Raw genomic sequence first — 20,209 nt, forward strand, 5'->3', positions numbered from 1 at the left:
CAGGGGCTATCAGAAATAGGATAAATAATTCCAGCCTCTAGTAACTTAGTGACCTCTTTCTGCACCACCTCCTTCATGGCTGGATTCAGCCGCCTTTGTGGTTGAACCACTGGCTTGGCGTCACCCTCCAGTAAGATCTTGTGCATGCATCTGGCTGGGCTAATGCCCTTGAGATCACTGATGGACCACCCAAGAGCTGTCTTGTGTGTCCTTAGCACTTGAATTAGTGCTTCCTCTTACTGTGGCTCTAAGGTAGAGCTTATGATTACAGGAAAGGTATCACCTTCTCCCAGGAATGCATATTTTAGGGATGGTGGTAATGGTTTGAGCTCAGGTTTAGGAGGTTTCTCCTCTTCCTGAGGGATTTTCAGAGGTTCTACTATTCTCTCTGATTCCTCCAGATCAGGCTGAACATCTTTAAATATGTCCTCTAGCTCTGATTCGAGACTCTCAGCCATATTGACCTCTCTTACCAGAGAGTCAATAATATCAACACTCATGCAGTCATTTGGGGTGTCTGGATGTTGCATGGCTTTGACAACATTTAACTTGAACTCCTCATCATTGACTCTCAAGGTTACTTCCCCTTTTTGGACGTCAATGAGGGTTCGGCCAGTTGCTAGGAAAGGTCTTCCTAGAATGAGAGTTGCACTCTTGTGCTCCTCCATTTCTAGCACCACAAAGTCAGTAAGAAAGGCAAATGGCCCAACCTTGACAATCATGTCTTCAATCACGCCTGATGGGTATTTAATGGAGCCATCAGCAAGTTGAAGACATATCCGGGTTGGTTTGACTTCTTCAGTCAAACCGAGCTTTGTGATAATAGATGCAGGTATTAGGTTGATACTTGCCCCAAGGTCACATAGAGCTTGCTTGGTACAATTACCCTCTAATGTGCATGGTATCATAAAGCTCCCGGGATCTTTAAGCTTCTCAGGTAAGCTTTTCAGAATGACTGCACTGCATTCTTCAGTGAGGTAAACTTTTTCAGTTTCCCTCCAATCCTTCTTATGACTTAAGATCTCTTTCATGAACTTAGCATAAGAGGGTATTTGCTCAAGTGCTTCTGCAAACGAAATCTTTATTTCAAGAGTCCTGAGATAGTCTGCAAAGCGGGCAAATTGCTTATCATGTTCTGCTTGGCGGAGTTTTTGAGGATAAGGCATTTTGGCTTTGTATTCCTCAACCTTAGTTGCTGCAGGTTTATTGCCTACAGATGTGGATTGGGAAGCCTTTTTAGAAGGGTTGTTATCAGCACTTGTATGTGACTGATCCCCCACTGGCGTTTGAATGCCAGGGGTGGGAGCTGGAGTGGCGTTAGACGCCAACTCCTTATCTGTTACTGGCATCTGAACGCCAGAACTGTGCTCCCTTTGGTCGTTCAACGCCGGATTCATGCTTGTTTCTGGCGTTGAACGCCAGGAATGAGCATGGTCTGGGCGTTCAGCGCCAGCATTATTCCTCTCTGGGCTTTGATTGTCCTCAGAGGAATTTTGAGTAGCTATTTGTTCATTTCTTGGCTTCCTACTGCTTTGAAGTGAAGTATTTAATGTTTTCCCACTTCTTAATTGAACTGCTTGGCATTCTTCTACTATTTGTTTTGACAGTTGCTTTTCTGTTTTCTTTAACTGTACTTCCATATTCCTGTTAGCCATTCTTGTTTCCTGTAGTATTTCCTTGAATTCGGCTAGTTGCTGGGTTAGAAAGTCTAATTGCTGATTGAATTCATTAGCTTGATCCACAGGACTGAGTTCAGCAGTTACTGTTTTAGCTTCTTCTTTCATGGAAGATTCACTGCTTAGGTACAGATTTTGATTTCTGGCAACTGTATCAATAAGCTCTTGAGCTTCTTCAATTGTTTTTCTCATATGTATAGATCCACCAGCTGAGTGGTCTAGAAAAATCTGAGCTTTTTCTGTAAGCCCATAGTAGAAGATGTCTAATTGCACCCACTCTGAAAACATTTCAGAGGGGCATTTTCTTAGCATCTCTCTGTATCTCTCTCAGGCATCATAAAGGGATTCATTATCTCCTTGTTTGAAGCCTTAGATGCTTAGCCTTAGCTGTGTCATCCGTTTTGGAGGGAAATAGTGATTCAGGAATTTTTCTGACAGCTGTTTCCATGTTTTTATGCTGTTCTTAGGATGGTTATTTAACCACCTCTTAGCTTGATCTTTTACAGCAAATGGAAACAGTAATAATCTGTAGACATCCTGATCTACTTTCGTATCATGTACTGTGTCAGCAATTTGTAAAAATTGTGCCAGAAACTCTGTAGGTTCTTCTTGTGGAAGACCGGAATACTGGCAGTTTTGCTGCACCATGATAATGAGCTGAGGATTCAACTCAAAGCTACTAACTCCAATGGAGGGTATACAGATACTACTCCCATATGAAGCAGTAGTGGGGTTAGCATATGACCCCAGAGTCCTCCTGGACTGTTCATTTCCACTTAGTTCCATGATGGAGCAAGGGAGATGGTATGGATGTTGATATTGTCTATTTTATTATAAGAATAATTTTCGAAATAATAAAATAAAACAAAAACTGAAATAAAAATAAAATAAATAAAGAAAGAAAATTAAAAATTAAAAATTTGAAAACTTTTATGAAGATTTTCGAAAATTTGAGGGGAGAGAAAGTGGTTAGGATATTTTTGAAAAAGATATATATATATATATATATATATATATATATATTTTTAAAAAAACTTAAAACAAGATAAGAATTGAAAAATTTTGAAATTGAAATCTCAATTTTTATATGAAAATTTCGAAAATATAGTTTAAAATTAGTTAGAAAAGATATTTTTTTGAATTTTGAATTTTATGATGAAAGAGAAAAACACATAAAAGACACAAGACTTAAAATTTTTAGATCTAATGCTCCTTATTTTCGAAAATTTTGGAGGAAAAACACCAAGGAACACCAAACTTAAAAATTTTAAGATCAAAACACAAGAAAGACTCAAGAACACCTTGAAGATTCACAAGAACACCAAGAACAAAAGAAAGAACACCAAACTTAAAATTTTTTAGAAAACTTCACTAAATTTTCGAAAATTGAAGAAAAATTAACAATAAAACACCAAACTTAAAGTTTGGCACAAGATTAAATCAAGAAAAATTATTTTTAAAAGAAGATTTTAAAAAGAAGATGCCCAATTGCCAAGAACATAAGCCAACGCTATAACCAACTGAGCTAAAAATGTAACGTATTTTTAAGATGTATTATTTTTATGGATAAAAGTATAATTTTTGAAAGTTAATATTTTGAAAAAGCACAAGAAAAACAAGAAAAGACACAAAACAAGAAAAACTCAAGATCAAACAAGAAAAATAAACAAGAACAACTTGAAGATCAATGAAGAACAAAGAACACAAGTTCGAAAATTTAAAGAAAAATATAAAATATGCAATTGACACCAAACTTAGAACAAGACACTAAACTCACGAAAAAAATTAAAAATTGATAAAGAAAAATAATATTTTTGAAAATTTTTTTAAAAAAGAATAATAAAAGATGCAATTCTAGTGAAAAAAAGGATAAATTCTTCCTAATCTAAGCAACAAAATAAACCTTTAGTTGTTCAAACTCGAATAATCCCCAGCAACGGCGCCAAAAACTCAGTGCACGAAATCTTAATCCTAATATCAAAATCAAAATTTCTTATGATCTCGTACCACTAACCAGCAAGTGCACTGGGTCGTCCAAGTAATACCTTACGTGAGTAAGTGTGATGACAAGTCATCATATACCCATTTTTCAAGCTAATTTCACCTGTTTTGTTAGCATTTATGCACTTTCTTGCATCCTAAGTTAGTGATTTGGAGTGAAAATGCATAACTTCTATAAATCAAGCAACCACTATGAATTTAATGTTAATCATTGAGGTTTGAGCTAATTTTAATTGCATTTTAATTGATTTATAAGCCTCTTGAATTTAGTGATACTTTGAGTGGTTGTTTGGTTTATTATAGGTGAAGAAAAGAAAAGAAAATGAAAAGCGTGGCATAAAAAGTGTAGCCAAGAAAAGGAAAGCGTGGCCGAATCAAGAAATAGCGTGCCGCATCACAATGGAGGAAGCAACCTTGCCCTCCACAAGGGCAGAATGCCCTCTAGGAGGGCAGCATTAAGTGACCAAGCAAGCAAAGGCAACCCTGCCCTGCCCACTCTAAGGGCAGAGCACAAAATGGTGCCTTGGAGCCAAGAGAAGCAATTTCTGCCCTGCCCTTGTGGAGAGCAGGATCGGGCTCCATGAGGAAAGAAATTCAAGGGAAAATGACACCCATGCATGCTACAAGGTTCGAACCAAGAACCATGAGGAAGCCAAGCCTTGAGACCAACTAGCGTGCCAAGAAATCAAAAGAAAAAGTGGCGTATTTGCAAGCTCCCAGGATCGAACCCGAGGCGTGAAGGAAGGACCCTGCCCTGCCCTTGGCACGGGCAGGGCGGCAATTGAACTTGGCGCATCAACAAGCACCAACGCGCGCACCAATTCCTTCCTTGGCACGATCCTGGCGCGCGCGTCCCATCCCTGGCGCACCAAACCGATCCTGCCCTGCCCTTGGCGCGGGCAGGGCAGCCTCCCACGCACCAGCGCATCCTAGCGCGCCAAATTTCTTCCTGGCGCATCAATTTTTCTTCTTGGCAGCACCATCCGCGCGCAACGCTCATCCTGGCAGCACCAACTTTCCCGCCCTGCCCTTGGCGCGGGCAGGGCAGCCTCTGGCGCGCATAGACTCGCATCACAAGCACCAAGGCCGCACCAAATCACACCACCAAGCATCAATTTTCTGCCCTGCCCTCCACAAGGGCAGGGCAGCCTCCTGGGAGTGGTTTTGGGCCAAAATTCAAATTAAAAATTAATTTGAATTCATTTCTTCACCAATCCAAAAGCCCATCCAAATCCCATTATCCAAGAATAGAAAGTGTATAAATAGGACTTAGTTTGATGTAATTAGAACCTTTATGCTCACTTTTGAATTTTTACTTTTACCTTGGCTTTTGAATTTTCACTTTCACATTCCTTTGGAGCTTTGACTCTCTTGGAATTGTTCTTGAGAGAATTGGCCGAGACTTCAGAGGATCAAGGGAGAATTGATTGATCTCCTTCCTCAATTCCCTTGGGCAATTCTACTCTTCTGTTTTCTGAGTTGTGGATGTGTGAAATTGGGGAAATTCTGTCCCAATTCCCATTCTAGCTCTGTTTAAATTTGTTTTCTGCATAATTCACTTTCAATTCGGTTCTTCTATTACTTCTTCTTTCATTTTCTGTCAATTGCTTAGTTCATTCAGATCTGGGAAGGAAATTGGGTTTTAGGCTCTGCTACCTAAGCCCTTGGGATCCTGAGATCACTTTTGGTTCTTCTATGAACCTTACTGCACTTTAATTTCCTTGCTGTTTAAATTTCTGTTTGCATCCAATTCAATTTCTGCTACCTTCATTTCTGCAATTTACTTTTCCTTCGTTTAGATCCTGCAATCCCATTCCTCAATTCCCTTTTACATTCAAGCAATTTACATTACTTGCCATTTAAGTTACTGCAATTTACCTTTCTTGCACTTTAAGTTTCAGTAATTTAGTTTCTTGTTCTTTAAGATTCTGCAATTTTTCTTTCTTGTTCTCCAATTTACTGCCCATTTCCCTTTCCCCCTTTTTCATTTACTGTCATTTACTTTCTGTTAAGCACAAATCACTCAACCAACACTTGATTTGCTTGACTAAACTACCCACTAAACTAAAATTGCTCAATCCTTCAATCCCTGTGGGATCGACCTCACTCATGTGAGTTATTATTACTTGATGCGACCCGGTACACTTGCCGGTGAGTTTTGTGTTGGATCGTTTTCCTCACATCAAGTTTTTGGCGCCGTTGCCGGGGATTGAGATAGATTGACAATGATTAAGTGAAGTGGAGGTCTAGATTAAGCACTTTTTCTTTTCTGTTATTCTAACTCTTGCTAACACACTAACTGTTTGAGAGATTGCCTCAATTAACTCACTAACAAATTACCTCAAGTAAACTGTATCTAATTCTCAAGTGTGTGGTTGCTGATTGATTGCATATCACAGGAAATCAAGTCCCTACAGACAAATGAGATCGTGATATGAAGCCACCCCTCATTACACTCATCAAGAACAATTGTTCTTTTGATGGAAGTCCATCGGAAGATCCTCAGCAGCACATAACCACTTTCCTAAAGACCTGTCATGCAGTCAGAACCGATGGATCAGATCGTGACACTTATAAGATTCTGTTATTTCCCTTCTCATTGAAGGGTGAAGCTGCACAATGGTTTGAAACTTTTCCCCAAGGAAGTATCACTAGTTGGGATGATTTGGTCACCAAATTCCTGGCCAAATTTACCTCATCCAAACAGATCATCCAGCTGAAAGAGGAGGAACATCTATTCACACAAGGAAATGAAGAACCACTCTTCAAGGCCTGGGAGAGATACAAGAAAGCAACTGATAAAGTAGGCTTCCGAGCTTTCTATGAAGGATTAACCCCAGAAACAAGAAAAGCAGTGGACTATTTCTCAGATGGCTTACTCAAAGCAACAACAAATGCTCAAGGAATCACTGACTTCAATGACAAAGGAGTCAGCAACCAACATCCATCTGAGAAACCACATAATGCAAGCTCAGAAAAAGAAGTGGAAAATACTGAAGAGGTGAATGCGTTCAAGGACCAAAACAAACAGATGCACCATCAACCGCAGCAAAACATAGAGTTGTCTGCTACAGTAAATGCTAAATTTCCACCATGGAGACCTCATTCTTATCTTAGAATGAGGGAGTCTCAACATCAAGAACAAGGAAGTTGCTACCAGGACAATTCCATGACCACAACCAACCAACATCCCCCACCCACTAATACCACCCGAAGCCAATACCCACAACACAGACACTTCCAAACCCATCTTAACTGGAGAAGGGGTGAGTACCAAAATCACAGACCAAGAGAATTCCATTACAACAACCTGAACTTCATAAACCATCAAAAACACCATTACAGCAATAACAACCACTACATGCCGCCACCACACTCACCCTTCTCACCTTTAACATGCCATAACCATCCGACCTTACAAGACTCTCAAAGAATCACAAACTTGGAGATCCTAATGGAGAGAATGATGAAACATCAAGAGGAAACAACTAGGAACCAAGAGATGTTAATGAGAGGACTTGAGGAGCAGATAGCCCAAGTGGTAAAGCACTTCGCAGAAATGGGAGAGAAGAAACCAAATACTTTCTTCAAAACCAGTAAAGATAGACCAACCAATAACGAAGATGCTACAAAGAAGGAAGGATGGAAAAGGATCATAGGAGACAATGAAAAAGGAAGTACCAGTCAAGAAAAGCACAACAAAGAATTCCTTCAAAAAGAGACAACAGAGAAAACTAAAGACAAGCAGAAAATCTCCACTGGAAAGTTTTCACTAGGGGATCGAGTGATGATCAATAGTCAAGCCACGAAGGTGTCCCCACAGTTGCATGAACACTACACTGTGACCAAGATCCTTCCACAAGAATCTATAGAAGTCATCAAAGAGGAAACCGGAAGGAAATTCACAGTGAAGACAGACAAGCTAAGGCACTATGATTTTCAACCCCCATGATGAGCAGAAAATGAAGATGTCAAGCTAATGACAATAAAAGAGCGCTTGTTGGGAGGCAACCCAACCTGAGGTAGTTTCTTTTCATAGCTTGTTTTCAATAAAAATGTTGAACAATCGGTATGTATTGCAAGGAGCTAAGTTTGGTGTTGCACACCAAAACAATTTGAGGGAGAATGAGAACTTTTAAGTTTGGTGTTCCACCAAAAATTTCATTTAACACATTCTCATCTCTTGCATGATCCTAGCTCCAAGCAATTAAACAAATTATTCAACTGTTAAATTGTTTTCTAGCTTTAATTCCATTAACCTTTAGCAAGAATACATGGTTTCACTTATGGTTAATTTGGTACATCTGAGACAGTGGCAAAACAATTAAGTTTGGTGTTCATACACCAAAAATCAATCCAAGAGTCACACTCAGTACTATGCTTACTAACCATGTAATTAAGGGCTTGAGAATCAAGCAACTTTGAGAACTATGCAGGATAGAAGCCAACATTTGAAGACATTATGCATTGTAACTCAAAGAGGACATAGCAGAAAGAAAAATCAAAGGGCAGCAACTTCAAAGGTTGTATCTGAACTTAATCCTTGCTGCTGTGTGATGTTTCAAATCTGGAAGCCATTGTATTTCTTGTGCTAAAGTGTTCATTTAGCTACAAGTGAAATTGTTTGTGAAAATGCCAAGTCTGCACAATGCTTGTATCCATCACTTAGCTTTAAATATTGCTTTGTTTCCCATATGCTTGAATAAAAGAGTTTGGTTTGAATTGAAAAGTAAAAAAATCCAATGTTGCATGAGTATGAATGGAAGTTAGTGGTGGCACATGTGTATGATTAAATGCATAACTCATGAAATAAGTGTTGCATAATATCATTCTCATTCAATTGTGAGTTAGCTTGCTGTTACAAAGACTTCTATCTATAATGAAACATCCTTGGTAACAAAAACAGAAAAGAAAAGAGAAAGGAAAAAGCCAAAATAGCAAGAAAAAAACAAAGAATAAAGGTTGGACACCAATGGTTTGAACCTTAGGACAAATGCCTGTGGTGTTCTTGTACTGAGATCTGCTTGGATGAGTAAATTCTAAGGGGTATTTTGAAACCCGGTCACTTAGATCAACTGATTTGGGATGGCCAATTGAAAATCCACAATAAAGAGCAACTTAGATACAAAGCACTTAGTGATCCAAAGAGATGCTGGGCATCAATGATCCTAGGAAGAATTAGTGAGCTAAGTGTCGGTGGTGGAAAGATGTTGAGCAAAATAAAAGAAAATGAAGCCAAAGGCTAAGCTGCAACATTTAACACCCAACCTCTAAAAGAATAAAAAGCTTGTTAAAGCATTGTAAGCCAAGAAAAGTTACCAAGGGAGTAATCAAAAGGTGAGTCTTATGACAGCAAGTTTAGCTAACCTTTGATGCAAAATGTGTATTATGCAGCAGCAACAATAAGTGAGTATCATTGTCTGCATAAATGCCCCATAAATTGAAGTTCTGCTATCTGCATAATAAGGATTTGTGTTCTTTTCTTATTCATATCATTTACTCTTAGTTTTGATGCTTGCTTGGGGACAAGCAAGGTTTAAGTTTGGTGTTGTGATGACAAGTCATCATATACCCATTTTTCAAGCTAATTTCACCTGTTTTGTTAGCATTTATGCACTTTCTTGCATCCTAAGTTAGTGATTTGGAGTGAAAATGCATAACTTCTATAAATCAAGCAACCACTATGAATTTAATGTTAATCATTGAGGTTTGAGCTAATTTTAATTGCATTTTAATTGATTTATAAGCCTCTTGAATTTAGTGATACTTTGAGTGGTTGTTTGGTTTATTATAGGTGAAGAAAAGAAAAGAAAATGAAAAGCGTGGCATAAAAAGTGTAGCCAAGAAAAGGAAAGCATGGCCGAATCAAGAAATAGCGTGCCGCATCACAATGGAGGAAGCAACCTTGCCCTCCACAAGGGCAGAATGCCCTCTAGGAGGGCAGCATTAAGTGACCAAGCAAGCAAAGGCAACCCTGCCCTGCCCACTCTAAGGGCAGAGCACAAAATGGTGCCTTGGAGCCAAGAGAAGCAAACTCTGCCCTGCCCTTGTGGAGAGCAGGATCGGGCTCTATGAGGAAAGAAATTCAAGGGAAAATGACACCCATGCATGCTACAAGGTTCGAACCAAGAACCATGAGGAAGCCAAGCCTTGAGACCAACTAGCGTGCCAAGAAATCAAAAGAAAAAGTGGCGTATTTGCAAGCTCCCAGGATCGAACCCGAGGCGTTAAGGAAGGACCCTGCCCTGCCCTTGGCATGGGCAGGGCGGCAATTGAACTTGGCGCATCAACAAGCACCAACGCGCGCACCAATTCCTTCCTTGGCACGATCCTGGCGCGCGCGTCCCATCCCTGGCGCACCAAACCGATCCTGCCCTGCCCTTGGCGCGGGCAGGGCAGCCTCCCACGCACCAGCGCATCCTAGCGCGCCAAATTTCTTCCTGGCGCATCAATTTTTCTTCTTGGCAGCACCATCCGCGCGCAACGCTCATCCTGGCAGCACCAACTTTCCCGCCCTGCCCTTGGCGCGGGCAGGGCAGCCTCTGGCGCGCACAGACTCGCATCACAAGCACCAAGGCCGCACCAAATCACACCACCAAGCATCAATTTTCTGCCCTGCCCTCCACAAGGGCAGGGCAGCCTCCTGGGAGTGGTTTTTGGGCCAAAATTCAAATTAAAAATTAATTTGAATTCATTTCTTCACCAATCCAAAAGCCCATCCAAATCCCATTATCCAAGAATAGAAAGTGTATAAATAGGACTTAGTTTGATGTAATTAGAACCTTTATGCTCACTTTTGAATTTTTACTTTTACCTTGGCTTTTGAATTTTCACTTTCACATTCCTTTGGAGCTTTGACTCTCTTGGAATTGTTCTTGAGAGAATTGGCCGAGACTTCAGAGGATCAAGGGAGAATTGATTGATCTCCTTCCTCAATTCCCTTGGGCAATTCTACTCTTCTGTTTTCTGAGTTGTGGATGTGTGAAATTGGGGAAATTCTGTCCCAATTCCCATTCTAGCTCTGTTTAAATTTGTTTTCTGCATAATTCACTTTCAATTCGATTCTTCTATTACTTCTTCTTTCATTTTCTGTCAATTGCTTAGTTCATTCAGATCTGGGAAGGAAATTGGGTTTTAGGCTCTGCTACCTAAGCCCTTGGGATCCTGAGATCACTTTTGGTTCTTCTATGAACCTTACTGCACTTTAATTTCCTTGCTGTTTAAATTTCTGTTTGCATCCAATTCAATTTCTGCTACCTTCATTTCTGCAATTTACTTTTCCTTCGTTTAGATCCTGCAATCCCATTCCTCAATTCCCTTTTACATTCAAGCAATTTACATTACTTGCCATTTAAGTTACTGCAATTTACCTTTCTTGCACTTTAAGTTTCAGTAATTTAGTTTCTTGTTCTTTAAGATTCTGCAATTTTTCTTTCTTGTTCTCCAATTTACTGCCCATTTCCCTTTCCCCCTTTTTCATTTACTGTCATTTACTTTCTGTTAAGCACAAATCACTCAACCAACACTTGATTTGCTTGACTAAACTACCCACTAAACTAAAATTGCTCAATCCTTCAATCCCTGTGGGATCGACCTCACTCATGTGAGTTATTATTACTTGATGCGACCCGGTACACTTGCCGGTGAGTTTTGTGTTGGATCGTTTTCCACACATCAAAGGGTCGATCCCACGGAGATTATTGGTTTGAAGCAAGCTATGTTTATTTTATTATTCTTAGTCAGGATTTCAATTAAAATTATCAGTTGAAATTATTAAAAAAATAAAAGAGCGTGAATTAATTACTTGTAATGCAGTAATGGAGAATATGTTGGAGTTTTGGAGATGCCTTGTCCTCTGAATTCCTGCAATGTAATATTCAACTCAATTGTTTGTAAAGCTCCATCCATGGCAAGCTGTATGTAGGGTGTCACCATTGTCAGTGGCTACTTCCCATCCTCTCAGTGAAAACGGTCCAGATGCTCTGTCACAGCACGGCTAATCAGCTATTGGTTCTCGATCATGTTGGAATAGGATCCATTGATCCTTTTGCGTTTGTCATCACGCCCAGCAATCGCGAGTTTGAAGCTCGTCACAGCCATCCAATCCTTGAATCCTACTCGGAATACCACAGACAAGGTTTAGACTTTCCGGATCCTAAAGAGTGGCCGCCATCAGTTCTAGCTTATACCACGAAAATTCTGATTAAGGAAGCTAAGAGACGCTCATTCAATCTGATGTAGAACGGAAGTATTTGTCAGGTACACGTTCATGGATTGAGAGAGGTGATGAGTGTCACGGATCATCACCTCCTTCACAATTAAGCGCGAATGAACATCTTAGATAGGAACACACACACGTTTGAGTGAAATAGAAACAATTGCATTAATTCATTGAGACGCTGCAAAGCTCCTCACCCCCAACAATGGGGTTTAGAGACTCATGCCGTCAAAGTGTATAAAATTCAGATCTGAAAATGTCATGAGGTGCAAAGTAAATCTCTAAAAGTTGTTTAAATAGTAAACTAGTAACCTAGGTTTACAGAAAATGAGTAAACTATGATAGATAGTGCAGAAATCCACTTCTGGGGCCCACTTGGTGTGTGCTGGGGCTGAGACTTAAGCTTCTCATGTGCCTGGGGCTGTTTTGGGCGTTCAACGCCAGGTTGTAACCTGTTTCTGGCATTGAACTCCAGCTTGTAACCTGTTTCTGGCGCTGGACGCCAGACAGCAGCATGATACTGGCGTTGAACGCCAGTTTACGTCGTATATCTTCACGCAAAGTATGAACTATTATATATTGCTGGAAAGCCCTAGATGTCTAATTTCTAAAGCCGTTGAGAGCGCGCCAATTGGACTCCTGTAGCTCCAGAAAATTCATTTCGAGTGCAGGGAGGTCAGAATCCAGCAGCATCAGCAGTCCTTTTTTAGCCTAGCTCAGATTTTTGCTCAGCTCCCTCAATTTCAGCCAGAAAATACCTGAAATCACAGAAAAACACACAAACTCATAGTAAAGTCCAGAAATATGATTTTTTCCTAAAAACTAATAATATTCTACTAAAAACTAATTAAAACATGCTAAAATCTACATGAAATTACCCCCAAAAAGCGTATAAAATATCCGCTCATCAGCATCTCAAGGACGTAAAAATCAATTGGAAACACCAACCCTTTTATGTTCTCCAATACGTCTTCTGCCACACCCGTCACGGTTATTATGCTCTTATCCGCTAAGATAAACCTAGTCGCCAACTGCCTCAATGCTGGTAGCTTCAATAAACGATAAACGGAAAGAGGCATAATACTAACGCATGCATCGAGATCACACATACAATCAAGGAATTGAACTCCATCTACGGTACAAGTAACCATGCATGGGCCTGGATCATCAAACTTCTCGGGCAATGCTCCCATAAAAGCCGAGATAGAACTCCCCAATGGAATAATTTCTAACTCATGGATTCTATCTTTGTTCATACATAAATCCTTGAGAAAATTTTGCATACTTAGGTACTTGATGGATAGCATCCAAGAGAGGAATAGTTACCTTAACTTTCTTGAACATCTCCACCATTTTGGGGTCAAGTTCTACACGCTTCCTAGCTTTCCTTGTTAATGTTGGAAATGGGATTGGTTGAGCAATTTCTTCTTCCAAGGCCTTCTCATCTTTGGAGACTTCATTTGTTGGTTGGGAGATTTCATCTTCAACTACTACTTGTGCCTCTTCTTCCTCTTCAACTTCTTCTATCTCAATTCCCTCCTCATCTTGAGTTACTATTATAGGACTTGGTCCCTTTTGCTTCCTTTCTTGCAATTGTGTTCCGGATCTCAAGGTAATGACATTGATGCCACCCTTAGGATTGGGTAGAGGTTGTGAAGGAATAGCACTAGAACTTGAGGCTTGAGAAGTGGAAGTAGAAGGTGGTTTCATGCGTGCAAGAAGAGCTTGTATAGTATATGTGAGACTGGTAAGACCGGAGGCAAGTGTAGTTTGAAGTTCTTTTTGGCCTTGGAGAATGGTTCGGAGTGTATTGTCTTGGTTGGGAGAAGTGGAAGGGTATGTGATTTGAGGGGCTTGTGGTTGATTGGGTATAGGTGGTTGTCTTTGGTGTGGTGGTTGGTAGGTTTGGTAATTTCTGCCTTGGTTTTGTTGAGGGTATGGTTGATTTTGTGAGTATCGATTTTGTGAGGTATTGTTGTTCCATCTTTGGTTGCCTCCACTTCCCTTCCTCCCTGTTGGTAATTGTCCCTCTATGGATTGGAATTGTCTCTCCAACCTTGATTATAGTTGCTACCCCCTTGGTTGAAATTGCTTCCTTGTTGAGGATACCCTTGGTTGAAATTACCGCCTTGTTGGTAGTATCCTTGATTCGGGCAGTCATAGAAGTTGTGGGTAGCCGCCAAGGTGTTATCTTCTTGAAGGCTTGGACATTTATCCATATAGTGAGAATAGCAAGAACAAATGCCACACACTTTTTGGGGGACCAATTGTTGACTATGTTGTTGAGGAGATGGTGGAGGTTGATGTTGTTGTTGAGGTCGTTGTTGACCAAATTGGAGTTGCTTTAGAATGTTTGTCATCTCACCCAAGGATTTAGCAAGAACGGCGGTCTCACTACTAGTGGAGACTTCATTTACGGCCTTTGGGCGATTAATTCTCTGTCTAGCATGTTGAGTGGACTCGGCCAAGTCGGTAATGAGTTGCCATGCCTCCTCCGCCGTCCTATACTTTGACAAAGAACCGTTGCTTGAGGCATCCAATAAATTCTTGTCTTGTTCTCTCATTCCTTGGCATATGTAGCTAAGCAAAACTTGAGTATCAATCATGTGGTTAGGACATGAGTCAATGAGCTTGAGAAACCGCTCCCAATACTCGTATAGAGTCTCCGTTTTGCCTTGTACAATGCATGAGATCTCTTTTCTTAACTTGTCCGTCATCTCCGTGGGTAAGAATTTATCTAGGAATTCTCTTCTAAGCAAGTCCCAATTGGTAACAACATCACTAGGCAAAGTGTAAAACCACTCCTTGGATTTTCCCTCAAGAGAGAATGGGAAGGCGAATAACCATATAGCAACTTCATCGGATCCTTCCCGCCTAGTTGTTGAGCATACATCATGAAAGTCCTTGAGGTGTCTAATAGGATCTTGTGCGCGAAGTCCATGAAACTTAGGTAGGAGATGACTCAATACGGTCTTGAGTTCAAAATTCGCATTCAATTTTGAATGAAGCACATGAAGAGGTTGAAGAACAAAGTCCGGTGCACCCGCTTCTTTGAGAGTAACTCTCCTTGGAGCGGCCATGGTGTCGGCACCTAGATCAAGAGAAGAAGTATTAGTAGTATCAAAGGAAGAATAGCAAGTGCCTTCTTCGAATGACGGTTCGGAGTCCACTTCGGATATGGTTGGTGAATTGGTAAAAACTTTTTCACCCTCCTCAAAGGCTAACCGCCTCCGAGCTTGCCTTTTGTGAAGCAAAGTTCTTTCAATTTCCAGATCAAATGGTGCTAAGCTCGGATCCGGTAGTAAACGCGTCATACAATGAAGGGGATATAAAGCTCATGACAACAAATGGAATTAAGCTAATATCAATCCTAACTAGCAATCAAGCAAACAAACAATCAAGAGAAATTGCAAGTATGTACATATACACATGTTCACACTAAACAATAACATGGCACACATAAGCAATTCCCCGGCAACGGCGCCATTTTGATGAACGTTACTTTTATGTTGGTATAGAAATGGTAGTAAGTCCAATCGTGAGTATAGTCTAACCAACAGGCAAATTTCGCATCAAACAATTCTACAATCTATAATCGAGAGTATTAGTCCCGATTCGTCCTCCCTAGGAATTGCCTTAGAATGCACATAATTGATTAGGAAGTTTTTTTGTGCTTTTTGAGAGTTGGTATGAGAATGCAAGGTAACAAAAAGTAAACAACAATCAATCAAGATAAAAGCCTTGGACAAGGGTGAGTACTGGAAGTTCCATCATTATAATTTCCTTCAATTGTGATAGTAATTGAGTGTTGCTTAACTTAGTTAACCCCTAATATTGGAGAAAAGTCAAGTGAAAGTAACTAACTTGAGCCACAAGTCCTAGCCTAACCCTTGGGAAGTCTAGCTTTAGTGCACTCCAAGCCAATTAGCAATTCTCAATTCTCAATCAATAATTGATATCCACTACTCAAGTGTCTCCAATAACTCAACCCCTAAGCCAAGTAAGGAAATTCTACTCCATAGCTAGGGTTATCATTTCATGAAACATTTGGTGAGCATTCATAGAAGACATTATGAAATTGAGAGAAAGGAGTCGAATTCAAACAACAATCATCAGACAATCAAACAATTACAATGGATGAACATGAAAATACCTCAATTCATTGATTCAAATCAAAATAACAAAGCATTCATAGATCTAGAGTGAATGAATCAAAAAAACACAAATTGAGAACAGGAGAAGAGTAGATCTACAATTTGTATTAAAGCAAAACTGAATTAGCAATTGATCTCACCAAGAAATCAAAGGAGAATTACAATGGAGAATGAAATCCTAGAGAGAGGTTAGAGCTTCTCTCTCTACAAAAATGTAACTACCTAATGGAAAATATCTAGAAAATGTGTCTAATGAGTGAATGGATCCCTAGCCCTTCAATCCTTGGTCTACTTAAGCTTCTTTCGTTAGAACTCTGCCCCAAAACAGGGTTGGTAACTGCCTGAAATCGCTGGTCACGTTTTCTTCTTAAAAAATCACGTGCGGCCATCGGTGCGTTCGGGCAGAGCACGCGTACACGCCCCTGGGGTTTTTGCAATCCACGCGCAGGCGTAACGCACGCGGGCGCGTCCATTGAGGTTCTGGCTCAGCCGCTAAATACGTCGGCTCCTAGCTTTGGCTCCTTCGCGCTGGTCACAACGGCGCGCATCCGCGCGTACGCACCAGATGTGCGTGCGCGTCTTTGCCCAGAATTCCAAAGATCAAATTTTCATGCTCCTTCCCTTTATGCATGCTTCCATAGTCTCCTCCAAGCCATCCTAGACCTATAATCTCTGAAATCACTTAACGCACGGATCACAGTATCGAATGGTAATAGAGGAAGATCAAAATATATCTAATTCAATGCAAAAGGAGCATGTTTTCATCCATGAGGCAAAATTGGGAGAGGAACACAAAATCATGCATTTTTATATGAATAAATGTGAAAGATCATTGATAAAACCCTCAAAATCTATACAAGATAAACCCTAAAAACCGGGTTTATCACCCAACAACAAACTTAGGATTGATGTTTGGGGGCTCTGCAAAGGTCTGCACAGAAAGAGAATATTAGAACACTAGGTGTTGCACAGTTATCTCTCATTTCTCAGAGGAAAAGTTGGGGTGAGGCATCTTGAACAAGATATGATCCTCCCCTAGTTGTAGAGTTAGTTTTCCCTTAGCCACATCAATGATGCATTGGCAGTGGCTAGGAAAGGTCTTCCAAGGATGATAGAGTCATCCTTATCCTCTCACATATCCAAGACTATGAAGTTTGCAGGGATTTAGTGGTTTTCAACCTTAACCAAGACATCCCCTACTAAGCCATAGGGCTTGTACCTCAAATATTCCTAGCTTATCCATTACAGAGAGTGGCATGAGGTTGATACTTGACCCTAGGTCATACAGAGTCTTTTTAAAGGTCATGGTACCTATGGTGCAGGGAATCAGGAAGCGTCCAGGTTTGGAAGCTTCTGAGGTAGCTTCTGCTGAACTAAAGCATTGAGTTCTTTGGAAAGCAGTGGAGGTTTTTCCTCTAGAGGCTTTGTACCAAGTAGCTTGGTATTCAGCTTCATGAGAGCTCCTAGGTACTGAGCAACTTGCTCTTCCCTAGTCTCTTCATCCACATCAGAGGATGACTGTTCATTAGAACTCATGCATTGCAGAAGTGCATGCAAAGGAACCTCTATGGTCTCTATATGAGGCTTGGCTTCCTTTAGTTCTTGGATAGGAATTTCTTGATTGGGTATTCAGCACTCAGAGGGTGTGCCTTTACTGGCATTCAACGCCAGCTCTGATAGCTCTTTGGGTGTTGAACACGCATGTTGTATACCCTTACTGGCGTTAAACGCCAGTTCCCTTACAATTTTGGGCGTTGAACGCCCAATGAGGGGTTCCTTACTGGCGTTCAGCACCAGAATTCTTGCTTGTTTGGGCGTTGAATGCCCAGCCAGTGTTCCTTAGCTAGCATTCAACGCTAGCTCTGCTGCCAGGATGGGCGTTAAACGCCCAGTAAGGGCTTCCTCACTAGCATTCAGCACCAGGCTCTCAGCCATTTTGGGCGTTGAACGCCTAGTGAGATCTTCTTTACTGGCGTTCAATGCATTTCCAGTCTCCCCAGATTTAGCCTCAGCCTCAGTGGTGATGGCTTTGCACTCTTCTCTTGGGTTCACTTCAATGTTTCTTGGAAGAGTGTCAGGAGGAGTCTTAGGGATCCTCTTGCTCAGTTGACTAACTTGTACCTCCAAATTTCTAATGGAAGACCTTGTTTCAGTTATGAAACTATGAGTGGTCTTAGAGAGGTTGGAGACCAAAGTGACTAAGTCAGAAAGGCTTTGCTTAGGGGTCTCCATGTTCCCTTGAGGAGATGGGAATGGTGGTCTGTTGTTGAACCTATTCTGGTTCCTTCCACCTTAATTATTATTGAAGCCTTGTTGAGGCTTTTGTTGATCCTTCCATGAAAGGTTAGGATGATTCCTCTATGAAGGGTTGTAGGTATTTCCATAGGGTTTGTACATCCACTCTAATTTTTCTCATCTTTTGAGGGGGAAAGAATTTAGCTAGGAAAGCATTAACCAGCTTTTTCCAAGAGTCTAGGCTCTCTTTAGGTTGAGAATCCAACCATATCTTAGCTCTGTCTCTTACAGCAAAGGGAAAGAAGATAAGTTTGTAGACCTCAAGATTTACTCCATTGGTCTTAACAGTATCACAGATTTGCAAGAATTCAGCTAAGAACTGATGTGGATCTTCCAATGAAAGTCCATGAAACTTGCAATTTTGTTACAAAAGAGAGACTAACTGAGGCTTAAGCTCAAAATTGTTAGCTCCAATGGTAGGTACAGAGATACTTCTTCCATAAAAGTCAGAGGTAGGCATGGTGAAGTCACCAAGAACCTTTCTTGCCTCTCTTTCAGGTTCGGCCATGTCTTCAATTTCTTGCTCAAAATTTTTTGAAAGGTTTCTTCCAGAGTATTGTGCTTTAATTTGTTGTAAGCTCCTCTTCAAAGTCCTTTCAGGTTTAAGATCAGGATTTAAGAGAGGCTCTTTATCCCTGTTCCTGGTCATAAACAAGAAAAGGAGAGAATAAAGCAAGAAAGGAAGCTTCTATGTCTGATTTGAGTGTAGAGAACTCCCAGTGAGATGTGAAGAAAGAAGAGGAAGATAGAAAAGTGAAGATGGAAGAAGAGAGAGGAGAAGAGTTTGAATAAATAGAAGTAAATAGGAGAAGAATTAGAAATAGAAAAGATAAACAAGAATTAAAATATTTTTGTTTTTTTATTAATTAATTTCAAAAATTAAGGTTAATTAATTAAAAGGAATTGAAAATTAGTTAGTGAATTTTCGAAAATAGAAGAGAGAGAAGAAGAAAAGAATTTTCAAAAAATAAGAGAGAGAATTAGTTAGGAAGTTTTGAAAAAGAAGAGAGAGAAAAGAGTAATTAATGAAGAAAGATTTAAAAACAAGATGAGATAAGAAAAGATTTGAATTTAAAAATTTTTTAAATTGTAAAAGATAAGAAAAGATAAGATAAGAAATGAAAAAGATTTGAAAAAGATAAGATTTGAATTTTGATTTTTGAACAAGATTTGATTTTAAAATTGAATTTTGAAATTTAAAATTTGAATTCTTAACTTTTAAATTTGAAAAAGATAAGATAAAATTTTTGAAATTTGAAGATAAGATAAGATTTTGAAAAAGATATGATTTTTGAAAAAGATATGATTTTGAAAAGATTTGATTTTTGAAAATTGAAAACTAAGATAAGATAAGATAAAAATTTTAAAATTGAAATCTTAATTATAATTTTTGAAAATAATTTAAAATAAAGATATAAAAGATATTTTTTTACTTTTTTGAATTAATGAAGAAAGAGAAAAACAAGTAAAAGACACAAAACTTAAAATTTTTAGATCTAAATGGACCTAGTGTGCGGAAATTTAAAGAAAAACACCAAGGGACACCAAACTTAAAAATTTTAATATCAAAACAAAAAGAAAACATAAGAACACTTTGAAGATTAAAAAGAACACCAAGAACAAATCTCAAAGAATTTAAAGAAAATAAGAACATGCAAAGGACACCAAATTTAAAATTTTTGACAACCAAACGCAAAATTTTTGAAAAATATAAAAAGAAAAACACAAAAGGACACCAAACTTAAAGATTGACACAAGATTTAAACAAAGAAACTATTTTTGAAAATTTTTTGAAAGAAAGACTCAAAAATTTTGAAAAATTTAACAAGAACAAAAACAAAAGACTCAAACCACAAACAAAGATT

The sequence above is a fragment of the Arachis stenosperma genome, chromosome 4 (genome assembly GCF_014773155.1).
Source record: "Arachis stenosperma cultivar V10309 chromosome 4, arast.V10309.gnm1.PFL2, whole genome shotgun sequence".
NCBI classification, from domain to species: domain Eukaryota; kingdom Viridiplantae; phylum Streptophyta; class Magnoliopsida; order Fabales; family Fabaceae; genus Arachis; species Arachis stenosperma.